We start from the raw sequence: 17,327 nt of genomic DNA, 5'->3' as shown, positions 1-17,327 counted from the left end.
TTCGCAAGCTTCTCGAATGGATGGTGAGCCAGCGCTTGAATTGGGTACTGGAGCCTCGGGGCCTTCTGGCTCCGTCTCAGGGTGGGTTCTGTAAAGGCCGCTCCGCCACCGACAATCTGGTGAGCCTGGAGTCGGCCATCCGTACTGCCTTTGCCCGCCGTCAGCACCTGGTAGCTGTCTTCTTCGACATGCAGAAGGCGCACGATACGACGTGGCGTCATCACACCCTATCTACGCTTCATGGATGGGGTCTTCGGGGCCCTCTGCCGATCTTTATCTGAAATTTTCTGTCGCATCGTACCTTCCGCGTGCAAGTCGCGGCCTCTCATAGTTCCTCCCGAGTCCAGGAGAACGGGCTACCATAGGGATCTGTCCTCAGTGTCGGCCTGTTTTTAATCGCAATAAACGGGCTCGCTGCAGCGGTGGGAAATTCTGTCTCCGCGTCCTTGTATACTGACGACTTCTGCCTTTCCTACAGCTTTACTGGCATTGCAGCTGTTGAACGTCAGCTCCAGGGCGGTTTCCGCAAGGCGCTGTCTTAGGCTGTAGCGCATGGGTTTCAGTTTTCGGCTGCCAAGACCCGCGTTATGCATTTCTGGTGGCGCCGAACGGTCCATCCTGAGCCGCGGCTTTATCTTGCCGACGCACTCCTTGCTGTGGTGGAGACCCACAGGGTTTTGGGTGTAGTTTTTGATGCCTGGTTGACTTGGCTGCCTCATATTCGGCAGCTTAAACTAGCGTGTTGGCGGCATCTAAACGCTCTGAGATGCTTTAGCCACACCAGCTGGGGCGCCAACCGATCCACCCTGTTACGGCTCTACCAGGCATTAATCCAGTCTCGTCTGGATTATGGGAGCCTGGCTTATGGCTCAGCATCCCCATCTGCGTTACGGGTGCTGGACCCAATCCTCCATAGTGGGATACACCTTGCCACTGGTGCTTTCCGGACCAGCTCGGTGGACAGCATACTTGTGGAGGTGGGTGTCCCTCCACTGCAATTACGCCAATTACGTTTGCTCGCTTCTTATGCTGCCCATGTTTTCAGATTGCCCGGGCATCCTAACTATTGGCTACTATTAGCACCATCGCACGTCAATCTTCCAGAATGCAGGCCCAGGGCTGGATGTACAATTGCAGTCCGTGTCTGAGAGCTTCTCTCCGGGCTTGGGGCCTTACCTCTTCTGCCTCCTTTCTGTGCACCTCTGCATACACCCCCGTGGTGTGTGCATCACCCTCGCCTTCAACTAGAATTGGCACAGGGCCCGAAGGACTCAGTCCCTCCGGAGGATTCCCGCCGCCGCTTTCTTTGCATCCTCGCAACGTATCAGGGCTCTGGCATTGTTTACACTGATGCTTCGATGGTTGATGGTCGTGGCGGTTAGGCGCTAACTCGAGGGGACCATTCCGAACAACGTTCGTTGCCAGCTGGCTGCAGCGTTTACACTGCTGAGCTGGTCGCCATCTTTCGTACTGTAGAGCATATCCGCTCCTGCTCAGGTGAGTCCTAGGTGATCTGTAGCGATTCCCTGAGCGGTTTACGAGATCTCGACCAGTGTTTCCCTTGTTCTTGTCTGGTGATGGCTATCCAGGAGTCCCTGCATACTCACGCCCGTTGCGGTCGCTCTGTGGTCTTTGTTTAGACCCTGGGCCATGTTGGGATACCCGGCAGTGAAAATCTTGACCACCTGGCGAAAGAGGCCACCAGTAAACCACCTCTGGACATTGGCCTCCCAGAGACTGATGTGCGAGCAGTCCTCTGCTGACGAATTTTCTCGCTTTGGGACGCTGAGTGGCGCTATCTACACACGCCCAATAAACTGTGTTATAAAGGAGACAACGTCTGTGTGGCGTTCTTCCATGCGAGCTCCTCGCAGCGACTCCGTTGCCCTTTGTCGGCTCCGTATTGGCAACACCCGTGGGACGCGTGGTTATTTATTGCGACGTGAGGACCCGCCTCTCTGTCGCTGCTGGGCGGTTTTGACGGTGGCCCACATTTTGTTGGCCTCCCCCTGCGGGTCGGGGTTAAGAATAGGCCCAAGGTATTCCTGCCTGTCGTAAGAGGCGACCAAAAGGAGTTTCAACCGTTTCGGCCTTCCATGTGATCGTCCCCCTTAGGGTTTGACCTCCATTTTTCAAAATCCTACAGGAGTACAAGCCTCTTGGGGAAGGACACCTTACGTGGTGTACCACTGGTCCTAAGTGCACTAAGACCTTGGCAATCAGCATTGTACCGGCGTTGTAACCATACCCACTATTCCTCAAATTGGGCCTAAACGCCTGATGGGTTGTACAAGTTACGCCCATAGTGCGTCCCCAGCTGCACCAGCGATCATGATGGACTTTCCATGGCACCAGAAATCCAGCATGGTAGCCAGCCCATTGTGGTGAGGTCGTCATGTACCCTCTAGGTTGTAGCCCCCTGACAACACAGGGATCGTACTGCCGATACCTGAGCTGCACCCTCCTCACGTCGGCCAAGGAGTAGATGCCCGTCTCCTTGGGGCATCAGGACTCCCGGCAACGGTCATCCTGCCAGGTGGCCCTTGCTGAGGCTGGGTGGCGCCCATGGGGAGAGCCCCTGGTCGGAGTGTTTGGTATCGGGGCGGACGTTTCGCAGATGAAACGTCAACACGTATCAGGTCGCTCTGCGGCCGAGACTTTCAAAAGAAAAGGTACCGTTTCTAGTTCTGGTTCTCCTGCCCTTTCCCCCTTGGCCACTCCCTGGGAGGAGGGACAGGCCCGCCAGCTTGGGGCGAAGTACTTCCCTCGCTATTTGGTCTGTACTCGAACCGATGGGGGGACGTTCGCCACCTCCAAGCCCATGTTCTTTGTTCAGCACATTGAGGACATCTTCGGGGAAATCGAGGCTCTCAGCAAGATGCATTCAGGGTCTGTTCTTATCAAAACCACCTCTGCCACACAGTCGGCGGCGCTCCAGGCGTGCGACCGCCTAGGGGACATCCCAGTGTCCATTGTCCCGCATCTGGCACTAAATAGGACGCAGGGGGTTATTTTTCATTGTGACCTGCTACAATCTGATGAGGAGCTCAGGGCCAACCTGGAGTGCCGAGGCGTGCATTTCGTCCGGCGAGTCCAGCGCGGCCCCAAAGACCGTCGCATCGACACCGGGGCCTTCATCCTCGCCTTCGAGGGGGACGTTCTCCCAGAGAAGGTAAAGGTGATGTGCTACCGGTGCGACGTGCGACCTATGCGCTGTTTTCGGTGTTTGCGCTTTGGGCACATGTCGTCACGGTGTGAGGCTGAGCTCCTTTTTGGCGATTGTGGACGTCCTCTTCGTGAGGAACATACATGCACCCCACCACCTCGGTGCATTAATTGTCCTGGCATCCACTCGCCTAGATCCTCAGACTGCCCCGCATATCAGAAGGAGAAGAAGCTACAAGAACTAAAAACTTTGGATCGGCTCTCTTATTCTGAGGCCAGGAAGAAGTATGACCACCTCCATCCCGTGCCGTTGACCGCGTCGTTTGCCTCAGTTGCGTCCACTCCTTCTGCGGTATCTACACCCCTATCCTGTCCCCCCTCTGCCTCCTCCACCCATCAGGGGGTTCTGCCTCCGCCTCCCAAATCCCTCCCTTCCAAATCCTCCTCCCCGTGGTCCCCACCCTCTCTGCCCCAGTGGCCACCCTTCCTCCTCCTCCTCCTCTCCCCCTGCCACCTGAGAAGCGATCCTCTTCTCGGGCGTCCATTGGGGAAATGTTCCGGACCCCAGCTTCCGAGGTCCGGCGTCCCAAAATGGACCCCGCGCGTGAGGACCTTCTTCGGGTCCAGCCCACCATCCCTGTGCCTCCTCGGCCTTCCAAGAAGGCCCCCCAAGAAGGCCTCCAAGAAGAAGTCTCTATCCCCCTCTCCACCCCGGCGCGTTTCGTCTGACGCTCCATCTGTGAGTCGCTGCCCCTGGCCGTCCTCAGTTCCGCTGGGACGCTCTGCTGCCAGGCGCTCAGCTGGCCTCTCGTCGGCAAATGATGCTGCCCCTCCTACACAACCAGGGACAGCAGCCGCAGCTGGCGACGACTCGATGGAGCGGGATCCTCCTCCCGCCGGTTGTAGCGTTGTTCCCTCGCAAACTGGGCCTCCGCGGCCGTCGAGGTGACTAGCTCTTCCCCCGTCTCGTTCCCCAAACTTTTTGACTAGCGATGGCCTTGTTACATTGGAAGATAAGGGGTATTCGATCTAATCGGGAGGAATTACAACTGCTCTTCCGCCTGAACTGTCCGCTCGTCCTTGGTCTCCAGGAAACCAAGTTGCACCCGACTGACCGTATTGCCTTTACCCACTATACCTCGGAGCGGTATGACCTCACCCCTGTGGACGGTATCCCAGCTCATGGTGGGGTCATGTTGCTCGTTCGGGACGATCTCTATTACCATCCCATCCCATTGACCAACCCACTCCAAGCAATAGCTGTCCGTATTACTCTTTCTGCTTTTACTTTTTCAGTTTGTACCATCTACACTCCACCGTCATCTGCTGTTAGTTGGGCTGACATGATGCACCTGATCGTTCAGCTTCCCCCTCCGTTTTTATTGTTTGGCGACGTCAATGCCCATCATCCCCTTTGGGGCTCTCCTGCATCCTGTCAAAGAGGCTCACTCTTGGCGGATGTCTTCAACCATCTCAATCTTGTCTGCCTCAATACCGGCGCCCCGACTTTCCTCTCGGACTCTACTCATACCTACTCCCACTTGGACCTCTCGATCTGTTCTACCACTCTTGCCCGTCGGTTCGAGTGGTATGTCCTTTCTGACACCTATTCGAGCGACCACTTCCCCTGTGTCGTTCGTCTCCTGCACCGCACCCCATCCCCACGCCCTTCGAGCTGGAACATACTGACAGCTGACTGGGACTTTACTCCTCCCTGGCGACCTTTCCGGACCACGATTTTCTCAGTTGTGACAGTCAGGTCGAATACCTCACGGCTGTTATTATCAATGCTGCCGAACGTTCCATTCCTCGTACTACCTCTTCTTCACGTCGCGTTTCCGTCCCCTGGTGGAACGAGGCTTGTAGGGACGCTATCCGTGCTCGACGACGTGCTTTACGCACCTTTCGCCGCCATCCTACGTTGGCGAATTGTATTGAATACATACGACTCCGAGCGCAATGCCGTAGAGTCATCAAAGAAAGCAAAAAAGCTTGTTGGGCCTCTTTCACCAGCTCCTTTAACAGTTTTACTCCCTCTCTGTAGTTTGGAGTGGCCTGCGCCGGCTGTCGGGCATTAAGGCCCACTCCTCGGTACCTGGCCTGACCTCAGGTAATGAGGTCCTTGTTGATCCTGTGGATGTCTCCAACGCCTTTGGCCGCTTTTTCGCGGAGGTTTCAAGCTCCGCCCATTACCACCCTGCCTTCCTTCCCCGGAAAGAGGCAGAAGAGTCTCGGCGACCTTCCTTCCACTCGCTGAACCTGGGAACTTCTAATGCCCGCTTTACTATGCGGGAACTTGAACATGCGCTTGCACTGTCCCGGTCCTCTGCTCCGGGGCCAGATGCCATTCACGTTCAGATGCTGGCACACCTTTCTCCGGCGGGCAAAAGCTTCCTTCTTCGTACCTACAATCGCGTCTGGACCGAAGGTCAGGTCCCCATGCGTAGGCGTGACGCTGTCTTTGTTCCTATACCCAAACCCGGGAAGGATAGACACCTTCCTTCTAGTTACCGCCCCATTTCTCTTACAAGCTGTGTCTGTAAGGTGATGGAGCGCATGGTTAATGCTCGGTTAGTCTGGATTCTTGAATCTCGACAGCTACTTACTAATGTCCAATGCGGCTTTCGTCGCCGCCGCTCCGCTGTTGACCACCTTGTGACCTTGTCGACATTCATCATGAACAACTTTTTGCGAAGGCGCCAAACGGTAGCCGTGTTCTTCGACTTGGAGAAGGCTTATGATACCTGTTGGAGAGGAGGTATCCTCCGCACTATGCACAGGTGGGGCCTACGCGGTCGCCTGCCCCTTTTTATTGATTCCTTTTTAACGGATCGAAAGTCTAGGGTACGTATGGATTCCGTTTTGTCCGACGTCTTCCTCCAGGAGAACGGAGTGCCTCAGGGCTCCGTCTTGAGCCTAGCCCTTTTTGCCATCGCGATCAATCCAAATATGGATTGCATTCCACCTACTGTCTCAGGCTCTCTCTTTGTCGATGACTTCGCGAACTACTGCAGTGCCCAGAGAACATGCCTCCTGGAGTGCTGCCTTCAGCGTTGTCTAGACAGCCTCTACTCACGGAGCATGGCAAATGGCTTCCAGTTCTCTGAAAAGAAGACGGTTTGTATGAACTTTTGGCGATATAAAGCGTTCCTTCCGCCATCCTTACATCTCGGTCCCGTTGTTCTCCCATTCGTGGAAACAACTAAGTTTCTTGGGCTCACGTTGGACAGGAAACTGTGTTGGTCTCCACATGTCTCTTATTTGGTGGCCCGTTGTACACGTTCCCTTAATGTCCTCAGAGTTCTTAGCTCGTATCGGTCCATTGTCCGATCGAAGCTGGATTATGGGAGCTTCGTCTACTCGTCCGCTCGGCCATCCCTCTTACGCCGGCTCAACTCCATCCACCATCGGGGGATACGTCTTGCGACCGGAGCCTTCTACACTAGTCCTGTCGAGAGTCTTTATGTTGAAGCTGCCGAGTTACCATTGACCTACCGGCGCGACGTACTGCTGTGTCAGTATGCCTGCCGGCTGTTGTCTATGCCCGAACACCCCTCTTACAAGTCCTTCTTCGCCGATTCTCTCGACCGTCAGTACGGGTTGTATGTGTCTGCCCTGCTGCCCCCCGGAGTCCGCTTCCGTCGCCTGCTTCGACAATTGGATTTTGCCCTCCCTACCACCTTCAGAGAGGGTGAGAGCCCGACACCACCTCGGCTCCAGGCTCCTGTTCATATTTACCTCGACCTCAGCTCACTCCTGAAGGAGGGTACTTCGGCTGCAGTGTATTCCTCACGATTTGTCGAACTTCGTGCTCGACTTGCCGGTCACACCTTTATTTACACCGATGGCTCCAAAACTGACGATGGTGTCGGCTGTGCCTTTGTCGTCGGGGCCGCCACCTTTAAATACCGGCTCCTTGACCAATGTCCGAGCTTTACGGGCGAGCTTTTTGCTCTGCATCAGGCCGTTCAGTATGCCCGCCGCCACCGCCATTCATCGTATGTACTCTGCTCTGACTCACTCAGTGCTCTTCAGAGCCTTGGAGCTCCCTATCCGGTCCATCCCTTGATTCAACGGATACAACAGTCCCTCCATTCTTTCGCTGATAATGGTTCTCCTGTCAGCTCTCTGTGGGTTCCCGGACATGAAGGAGTGCCTGGGAATGAGGCTGCGGATGCTGCAGCCAAGGCTGCAGTCGTCCTGCCTCGGCCAGCCTCCCATTGTGTCCCGTCATCTGACGTTCGTGGGGATGTATGTTAGAGGCTTGTGTCGTTGTGGTGGGATGCTTGGTCATCCCTCCAAGGAAACAAGCTTCGGGTAGTAAAACCGCTCCCAACTGCTTGGACAACCTCCTCCCGACCATCTCGGCGAGAGGAGGTCCTTGTGACCAGGTTGCGGATTGGGCATTGCCGGTTTAGCCACCGCTACCTGCTCTCCGGTGACCCAGCCCCGCAGTGCCCTTGTGGTCAGGCATTAACAGTGCGCCATGTTTTATTGTCGTGTCCCCGTTTTAGTCAATTTCGTGTTGTCCTGTCCCTGCCATCTACTTTACCAGATGTTTTAGCTGATGACTCTCGAGCAGCTGCTCGTATTCTGCGTTTTATAACTTTGACTGGCTTGTCGAAAGACATCTAACCTTTTTACTTATTTTATCTGCATCTCTGTCAGTTCCTTCTGGTGTCCCCCCCCCCATCCCCTTGAGTTTTACCAGATTCCATGTGCTCTAACAACAGTGACTGAGCGCTAATGACCTCAGTAGTTGAGCGCCCTTACACCCCACAAAAAAAAATTTTTTTTTGTTGGCCTGCCCCCTTTTAGCTGTGGTCAGGCAGACATTTGCGCTTCCTGATACGCTCCGTGCCCTTTTATCTGATGACCCTGCTATGGCTGGCATAGTTTTACGTTTTATTTGGGCAGGGGGTTTTTATCGTTTGATCTGAGTGTTTGTCCTTTTGTGTTGATTGTGGCCTTCAGCCTACGATTTTAGTCTGAGTATTTAATATATTTCTCGGTGGTTGGCTTTTCCTTTTTTGTTTCTATGGTCGACCAGCCACCGTCACACTCTGTGTGATTTTAGTTCGTCTTGTCTGGTCTTTATCTGTTTCTCTTGTTCTGTGTCGTCTGTGCTCTATTCTGTTAATCGTTTTTATTCTCTGTGGGTGTTTTTAGTATTTGAAAAAAGGGACCAATGACTGTAGCAGTCTGGTCCCTTTAATCCCACAAACCAACCAACCAATAGCCTCTTTGCTGAAACTGGGGTTCCTCCGCTTCGTATTCGGCGTCAACAACTGTTAGCCAACTATGCTGCACACGTCCGTTGTTCACCCCGTCACCCTAACTACCGTCTCCTTTTCGCTAATGCGTCAGTCCATATCCCACACCGGCGGCCGCAATCAGGCCATACAATTGGGATCCGTGTTTGGTCGCTCCTTAGTGAACTCGAGTGTTTGCCTCTTCCATCTGCTTTCCAGGTCCGCCCATATACACCACCTTGGTTTATTCGTCGGTCGCAGCTTCGGCTGGAACTTTCCAATGGCCAAAAGATTCAGTTCCTCCTGCAGCCTTGCGCCGCCAATTCCTTGCTCTCCTAGGCGCATACCATGACTCAGAGGTTATCTATACCGATGGTTCGATTGTTGATGGCCGTGTGGGGTACGCTTATGCTCATGCGGACTATGTAGACCAGCGCTCCTTGCCGGAAGGCTACAGTGTTTACACCGCAGAGCTAGCAGCAATTTTTCGTGCCCTTGAGCGTATTCGTACCAGCACTGGACAGTCATTTGTCATTTGCAGTGACTCTCTCAGTAGTCTACAGGCTCTTGACCAGTGATACCCACGCCATCCCATTGTTGTTGCCATCCAGGAGTCCGTTCATGCTCCTGAACAGCGTTGAAATTCAGTGCTGTTCATATGGACCCCAGGACACATTAGGATAGCGGGAAACGAACTCGCCAACAAGTTAGATAAAGAAGCTACCCACAAACTGCCGTTGGAGATCGGCCTCACGGCAACAGATCTCCGATCGATGTTGGGCCGTTGGGTCTTTTGGATGTGGGTGGACGAATGGCGCACTCTCTGTACCCAACAAGCTGCGGCGAGTAAAGGAGACCACGGCTGTGTGGGGTTCCTCCATGCGGGCCTCTCGCAGAGATTCTGTTACTCTCTGTAGGCTCCGCATTGGTCACTCTTGGCTGACGCATGGTCATCTGTTGCGTCGAGAGGACCACCCTCATTGTCGCTGTGGTGCAACCATAACGGCGGCCCATATGTTGTTGGAATGTCCTCTTTTAACCTCTCTCAGGCGAGCTTTTATTCTCGTGGGCGATTTATCATCTCTTTTAGGTGACCATGTCTCTATGGCAGATCGGGTTTTAAGTTTTATTCGCGCAAGCGGCTTTTATAGGTCCATTTAATTTTATTACATCACCCTCTTTTGAGCTGTATCTTGTAATTAGTTTTGTGTTGTAATTCCACTCCACCCTAATCTTTTAGGCTGGAGATTTTAACGTGTTGCAGAGTGGCTGGCTCATCCTATTATTTTCGTGATCAGCCAGTCACGATCCTTTGCTGTACAAGTTTACTTCTTTCTGCCTTTCTTCTGTTGTTTTTGTTGCTGTGCTCCGTTTTCCATGTTGCTTTATTATTGACCATTGGGATTTTCTTCCCCTGGAATTTTTCTCTTGTGCTTCGAATGACTCATGGATGGTTTCACTGTTCTCCGTGTGTTTATGAAACATGGGACCGATGACCTATGCAGTTTGGTCCCTTTATTCTTCAAACCGACCGACCGACTGCCATCAATAGTATTGCGCCCATAAAAAGACGGCCCGTGCGGTGCTCCTTGATTGTGGACGATTTCTCCATTTTCTGTGCGTCTTCCTCCCTCACAGCTGCTACACGCCAATTACAGCTGACAATCCTGCGATTGGAGGAATGGTCTAAGACCACAGGCTTTAAATTCTCTTTGGAGAAGACTGTTAGTGTAGATTTTAACCGTTCCCGATCTTTTTAATCTCCCTGTTTTAAAACTAGGAGACACTGTTCTCACCTTTACGGAAAAGGTGAAATATCTCAGGCTTATTTTTGATGAGAAGCTCACATGGTTGCCACTGTCCGCTGTTTCAAGGCTTTAAACGTCCTTAAATGCGTCAGTCATAGATCCTGTGGCGCTGACAGGGCACGTCTGCTCCAACTTTATAAGGCCTCTGTGCGACCTCGACTGGAATACGGATGTCAACCTTATGGATCTGAAAGACCTTCATACCTCAAAATGTTGGATGTGATTCACCATGAGGGTATTAGGCTTTCAATGGGGGCTTATCGCACGAGTCTAGTTGCTAGTATATGTGTCGAGGCGGGAGAGCGTCCACTGGCCATTCGGCGTCTTCTCCTCGTGGTTCGGCAAGCATATAGGGCCAAGTCCACTCCTCTTTCGTTGGCGTCCAACACTTTTTCCCAGCCAGCACTGGAACGTCTCTTCCGCCACCGTCCGAAGGCAACAAAGCCGTTTGGCATCCGCGCAAAGGAGATTCTCGAGTCAGTACACCTGGAGAGCATTAAGGTCCTCCACCAGGGATGGAGTAGGGGATGTCCCTGGCTACTACAAAGGCCAAGATTACTTCTTGATCTGGCTGCTTACAAGAAGTATTGTACCCCGGACCACCATTTTAAAATTAAACTGAGATTTTAGACCGCCATTCAGATTTTATTACTGTTTACACGGATGGTTCTAAACGGGGGGATTTTATGGGCTGCTCTGTTGTGTTTCCCGATACCGTCCGTCGGATAGGGCTCCCTGAGCAGTTGTCAATTTACTATGCAGAACTGTTTGCCATTCTGCAAGCATTACAGCATAAGCGCCGACAGCATAGCACGAAATTCATCATCTGCTCAGATTCCCAAAGTGCTCTACACGCTCTTTAACAGATGTACCCAGCAGATCGGATGGTGCAAGAAATGTAGGACGCACTCCTGCTCTTGCAAAAGCTGGGTAAGGATGTAATTTTCTGCTGGGTTCCAGGGCACATAGGGATTCCTGGAAATGAACTTGCTGATGCGGCTGCCAAGGACTCTTGCTCCATCCCACCTCCTACTCGCTGTGCCGTGCCCCTGCAGGCATTAACATCATTCGTGACTCGGAAGGTCATGCGTTGGTGGGAGGCTCAGTGGCTGGAAGTGAGGGATAATAAGTTAATAGTTATGAAGGATTCTGTCCGACCCTGGCTCACCTCCTTCCGACAACGACGAGCTGAGGAAGTAGCCCTTATACGGCTTAGAATAGGACATTGTCGGTTGACACATGGTTTTCTGTTACGTCGTGAGGAGCCACCAACGTGTCAGACATGAGGGACACAGCTGTCGATACGACATATTTTTACTGACTTTGTTTTAAATGCGGGTTTGAGAGATTATTTTAGTTTCCCACCAGACCTGCCCCCTCTTTTAACTAATAATGAGGCGATTGTCACTAGGGTTTTACGTTTTTGTGTGATGTCTGCTTCCCAAAATATTGGGATTGAGGTCTTAATGTGCTGTACAGTGGTTTGGTCACCCATTATTTGTAAGTGGTCTCTCAGCCACCGTTAATTATTTTCACCTGTTTTGTACTGCTATTTTATCTTTAGTTTTATCTACCTGTTTTGATGTGCTGTGTTCAATCTTACAATTTGAGCATTTCCAATTCTCGCAATGATCGGCTCCGAATTGATCTTTGCTTAACAGATCTTGGCTGCACTCGTCAATATTTCTTTTGGGAACGGATGCTGATAACCTCGCTGTTGTGCGCCCTCAAACACTAATCATCATCACTAATCATCATCGAACTCTGGGACACTGAATGGCGCAACCTGAACACACCAAACTCCGTCCTGTCAAGGAGACGACGAATGTATGGCGGTCCTCCATGCGAGCCCCCCGAAGTGACTCAGTTGTCCTTTGTCGGCTCCACCTTGGCCACACCCGCTTCACACACAGCCATTTATTGCACCATGAGGACATGCCTGTATGTCGCTGCGGGTCGGCTTTGATGGCGGTCCAGCTTTTGTTTACCTGTCCCCTTTTAACTGTGGTCAGGCAGACGTTTGCGCGGCCTGATACTCTCCCTGCCCTTTTAACAGATGACGATGCTATGTCAGGCTTAGTTTTGCGTTTTATTCGAGCAGGGGGCTTTTATCACTTAGTCTATGTGTTTGCTGTTTTTTTTTTGTATTGAGTCTGGCCTGTGGCCTACATTTTTAGACTGGGTTTTTTAGTGTGTTTCTGGGTTGTTGGCTTTTCCTTTTTTGTCTCTATGGTCGGCCAACCTACTGGCTGCGCGGGATTAGCCGAGCGTGTAGGGCGCTGCAGTCATGGAGTGTGCGGCTGGTCCCGGCGGAGGTTCCAGTCATACCTCAGGGGTGTGTGTGTGTGTGTGTGTGTGTGTGTGTGTGTGTGTGTGTGTGTGTGTCCTTAGGATAATTTAGGTTGTGTGTAAGCTTAGGGACTGATGACCTTAGCAGTTAAGTCTCATAAGATTTCACACACACATTTTTTTGTCCTTACTGATTTGCTATGCTACGTCGGCAGGCAGGCACGTCACCTCACCTCACGAGCGTTTCTTGTGTCCCTGTAGACACTCAGACATATCGAATCCTGCGCACCAGCTATCTCCTTCCACTTCTTATACTTGTCGACTTACACAGTTCGCTATCTGGACTAAGTCCTCTGCACAACGAACTTAAACTACTACTCATATGGGCCATGCCGTTTGTTGACAAGGATTTTAAAATGGCAGTCCCTGTCAAAGCGCAATCACGTTATGAGGCACATTCACAGTTAACACGTCGATTCATAATAGTTGTATGGCCATTCTACTGTTGAAGGTTGTCGGTGAGTATGTATTTTCATATCGTGTGTGATACCTTTAGGCACTCAGAAACGTCATTTGCCTTAGCTATTATGGATGTGTGTCCTGGGAGTGAGTTGGGCTAAGTAAAACGTGTAGCTCTGGTGGGACTCGAAACCACAATACCGAATTTAGGGGACGGATGACTTATTCATTTATCGACTAGAATGAATATATTTGAATAAACTAGACAAACACAAATGTAAATTTTAAATAACATTCGAGACAATTGCTTCTAAGGAAAAATATTCAAATTTATAACGGATAAGAATGCACTTTTAACAGTTTTGTACATTCAATGAAGCCAAAATGATAATATGCAAGTACAATGGCTATGAAACAGCAGGTACGTACTTGTTTCATTGCAGGACACACATTTTTCAATGCCTTGTTTGCTAGTCCAAAGGAGTCTTAAAGTTTTATGTCGCAGCAGTGCATTCAACTACGTCAAAATAAACAAATTTAAATTAACTAGGGACTGAAATAAAAATTACGGATTTTTTAAATTAAGTCGATCAAAACTAAAATAATGGTACCGAAGCTCTACACGAACACTCTCCCACTTCGTTTATGATTCATACACACAATTTTGTAACTAAGATTAAACGGTAAAGGCATACATATAACACTCACGAAAAATATAAATATGACAGTTTAGGATGAAATGCTGAACACCACTTCTTGAAGCACATGAGTAAACTAAAAACTGAAGAGAGAGCACTCGGTCTTCTGCCACAAGTGGCCCATCGGGACCGTTCGACCGCCTTGTCATCCTCACTTGAGGATGCGGATAGGAGGGGCGTGGGGTCAGCACACCGCTCTCCCGGTAGTTGTGATGGTTTTCTTTGACCGGAGCCACTACTATTCGGTCGACTAGCTCCTCATTTGGCATCACAAGGCTGAGAGCACCCCGAAAAATGGCAACAGTGCATGGCGGCTGGATGGTAACCCATCCAAGTGCCGGCCACGCCCGACAGCGCTTAACTTCGGTGATCTCGTGGGAACCGATGTTTCCACTGCGGCAAGGCCGTTGCCAAAAAAATCTGAAGACATCAGTACAAAATCGACTCCATTGTTACAGATTTTATCACCGCCCACTGTGGCAATCCTATGACTTACAGCCACCTTCGGCAGTGAGCATCTCTCTGAAGGAAGACTGTGATGTAGGTAGGAAGCCTCAGTACCAATCAGAAATGCTGTTACCGCAGAAGCTTCCACCAGGATGATAAAAAATATCACAACTCTATAGCACAAAGGATTAAATCAGTTCCGTTTACTTTTTTAATTGCATTTTCCATATCTTTATCTAGTAGATGTATTACATATTGGATGGTAAATACAGAATTTAAGAAGAAAATCTTTCTGCCTCTTCTATAACTATAGAGTATTTGCACTCATTTCACAAGATATCCTTCGTAGAAAAAGCCAAAGACCAAGTGAAAATGTTTTCTGATTTCACTCAACAGGATGTGCCAGGTTTTGGCAAAGGTGAGATTCAAAATGGCTCTGAGCACTATGGCACTTAACTGCTGTGGTCATCAGTACCCTAGAACTTAGAACTACTTAAACCTAACTAACCTAAGGACATCACACACATCCATGTCCAAGGCAGGATTCGAACCTACGACCATAGCGGTAGCGCAGTTCCAGACTGTAGCCCCTAGAACCGCTCGGCCACTCGGCCGGCGCAAAGGTGAGGGGAAAGTGTTAAAGACAAGATCAGTCTACGCTACACAGGTTTAAATGTAAAACGGAGGCCATTACTTCAATGCTCTCAGTACAAACCAAATATTAAACTTTTGTAATGTTAAGTAGGAACTGAATACAAAACGAATCTGTAGTGGCAATGAATTATGAAGACGACACTACGAAGGTGGAACACTACTTGCTGGAGCTACCTCTCCTAGTTATAAGTGAGGCATCACTGTTAAGTATACCCTGAAAGTAATTTTCTGTACAAAACCGTTCAACATTCTTAGTTTTAAATTACTTTTTACGTGCCTATTAATACTGTGATAGAGATAAATTTTACACATAGCACTGGCCTGCTTCTAAAGATGTTTTCTGACGCGCAGACATAGGAATAAGTCGTATTGTCTCCTGTAACAGTGCATTAGTTGCAAAATTACAGCAGTGAAATGTTTGACATGGCTACCCTTCAGTTCCATCCCCATCCTCCGTCCTGATTTGCTAGTCGTTCCGGTAACGCACTTGATTCTTACAACCTCCGAACACATCATGTGTCTATATTAAGTTTTGCCTTGTGTCCATTATTATTTAGCCATTCGATTTTAGTTTTGAGCACAGACAAACAAGATGGTGTTCAAAGTTAATGTTTTTAAACCTTTCTTTGATGTAATTAAGAATTAATGACACAAAAGTTACAACACGTTCTGATCTTCCACATCTCGTAGTCCTTCTTCCCGTTCTGTTTTACTGTCGCCTTGCATGTCAGATGTCCACAGCATCAGACTGTCCCTCAGAAGTCGCAAGACCAGTATTGAGTCTTTCTCCACTATGACTGTCAATTTTTGCAGTTGCGGCTTTTGCTAGCGTGGAGGCTCTTTCAGGCGAGTTCACAATCTCAAAATAGAATATGGAGAAATTCAGTACCGAGCTCATCCTAGTGGGCTTGGTACACGGTTGTTCCGTCATTGCGATATCACTGGCTGCCTAATAGCCAACGACGGAGTATACGAGCATTATATATAAACTCTTTCTCCACCTGTGCTCTATATTCATCCTCTAAGCACTTCGAGCCGTTTTTCTGCTCCTTTGTTTTCCTCCCCTTCCTGAATAGAACTGATTATCCTCCAGCTTGCACGCTGATCTCAAATTACATTGATGTAGGCGACTGACACGAGACTCCACATCTAGTGATGCCGCTTTCTTCATGGCTTCCACCACCTCGTCATGTCTTTTAGCCTATTCCGCAAATTTGGCTTTGTATACGTTATCATGTCTTTCCGACTTGGTTGACGTTCTATGATTTATAACGCAAAGTGCAGACAGACCATTATTACACGGATATCTTAGATGGCTCTGCCCTCCATTAGGCCGCAGATGGTAGGTGGACCTGAAGTGGCTGTGTACCTAATCAAATCGAAATTTGCCACCGAGTGCTCTTACTGATGTACTAGGCTCCTTCAGCCGGGAGGCAAGACTTTTCACGAGCGTTTACTGCGCTGCTGTACACTCTCAGACTTACCGAGTCCCATGCAAAATCCATCTGCTTCCACTTCTCATACCCCCCCCCCCCCCCCCCTGCGGGTTCGGGGGTAAGAATAGGCCCGCGGTATTCCTGCCTGTCGTAAGAGGCGACTAAAAGGAGTCTCAAACGTTTCGGCCTTATGTGATGGTCCCGTATCGGGTTTGACCTCCATCTTCCTAAATTATTCCGAAGAGCGAGCCAATTGGGGAAGGGCGCCTTACATGGTGCACTGTATCCGTCGTGCATTGAGACCTTTAGCTGGCTTTCTCGTCGTTGCAATGGTGTCCCGCTCGTTTTCCATCTCTTTGGCGAGGATACGTCCCTGGGTGCGATTACCACGCTGCACTGTGCAGTGTTGCTTTTAGCTGCAACGACGACCTTGGACATTTTTGTACCTAGGATCCAGCACGGTAGCCAGTCCATTGTGGTGGGGCCGCCATGTACCCTCTTGGTTGTAGCCCCCTGACAACACAGAGATCGTTCTACTGATGTCTGCGCCGTTAACTCCCCACGTATGCCAAGGAGTAGATGCCCATCTCTCTGGGGCATCAGGACTCATGGCAATGGCCATACTGCCAGGTGGCCTTTGCTGTGGCTGGGTGGTGCCCGTGGGGAGGGCCCTTGGTCGGAGTAAGTGGCATCAGCGCGGATGACCCGCAATGAAACGTGGTACATCGTCTCTCGCTGGTGGCCAGCCGCCAGCAGTCTCTAAGCGTTCTCGGGCTCAATTTAACGCTCAAAAGTACAATCCGAAAACGTTCCCCTCTCTGGCCACGCCGTGGGAGGAATGTAAATCTCAGGATGGCAGTAGCAGTTATTCGCCCCGATTCTTAGTTTGTACGAGAGCTGATGGGGAGTCTTTTCTCTCCACAAAGCCTCAGTTCTTTGTCAAGCATTTAGAGGACAAGTTTGGGGAGGTGGACAGCTTGTCCAAAATTCGCACTGTATCGGTCCTGATACAAACGGCATCCTCTGCCCAGTCACGACGGTTACTTGTTTGTGACAAGTTGGGGGATGTTGCTGTTACGAACACACCCCATAAGAGTTTAAATATGGTCCAGGGAGTTA

General features: G+C 50.4%; 1 pseudogene; it reads right to left on the bottom strand.

The window, feature by feature from the left end:
* Nucleotides 1–15,429: 15,429 nt before the first annotated feature.
* LOC124782491 overlaps nt 15,430–17,327 on the bottom strand; it is a 51,466-nt pseudogene continuing 49,568 nt past the window's right edge.

The sequence above is a fragment of the Schistocerca piceifrons genome, chromosome 1, assembly GCF_021461385.2.
Source record: "Schistocerca piceifrons isolate TAMUIC-IGC-003096 chromosome 1, iqSchPice1.1, whole genome shotgun sequence".
NCBI classification, from domain to species: domain Eukaryota; kingdom Metazoa; phylum Arthropoda; class Insecta; order Orthoptera; family Acrididae; genus Schistocerca; species Schistocerca piceifrons.
This window is presented reverse-complemented; position numbering and strand designations above follow the sequence as displayed.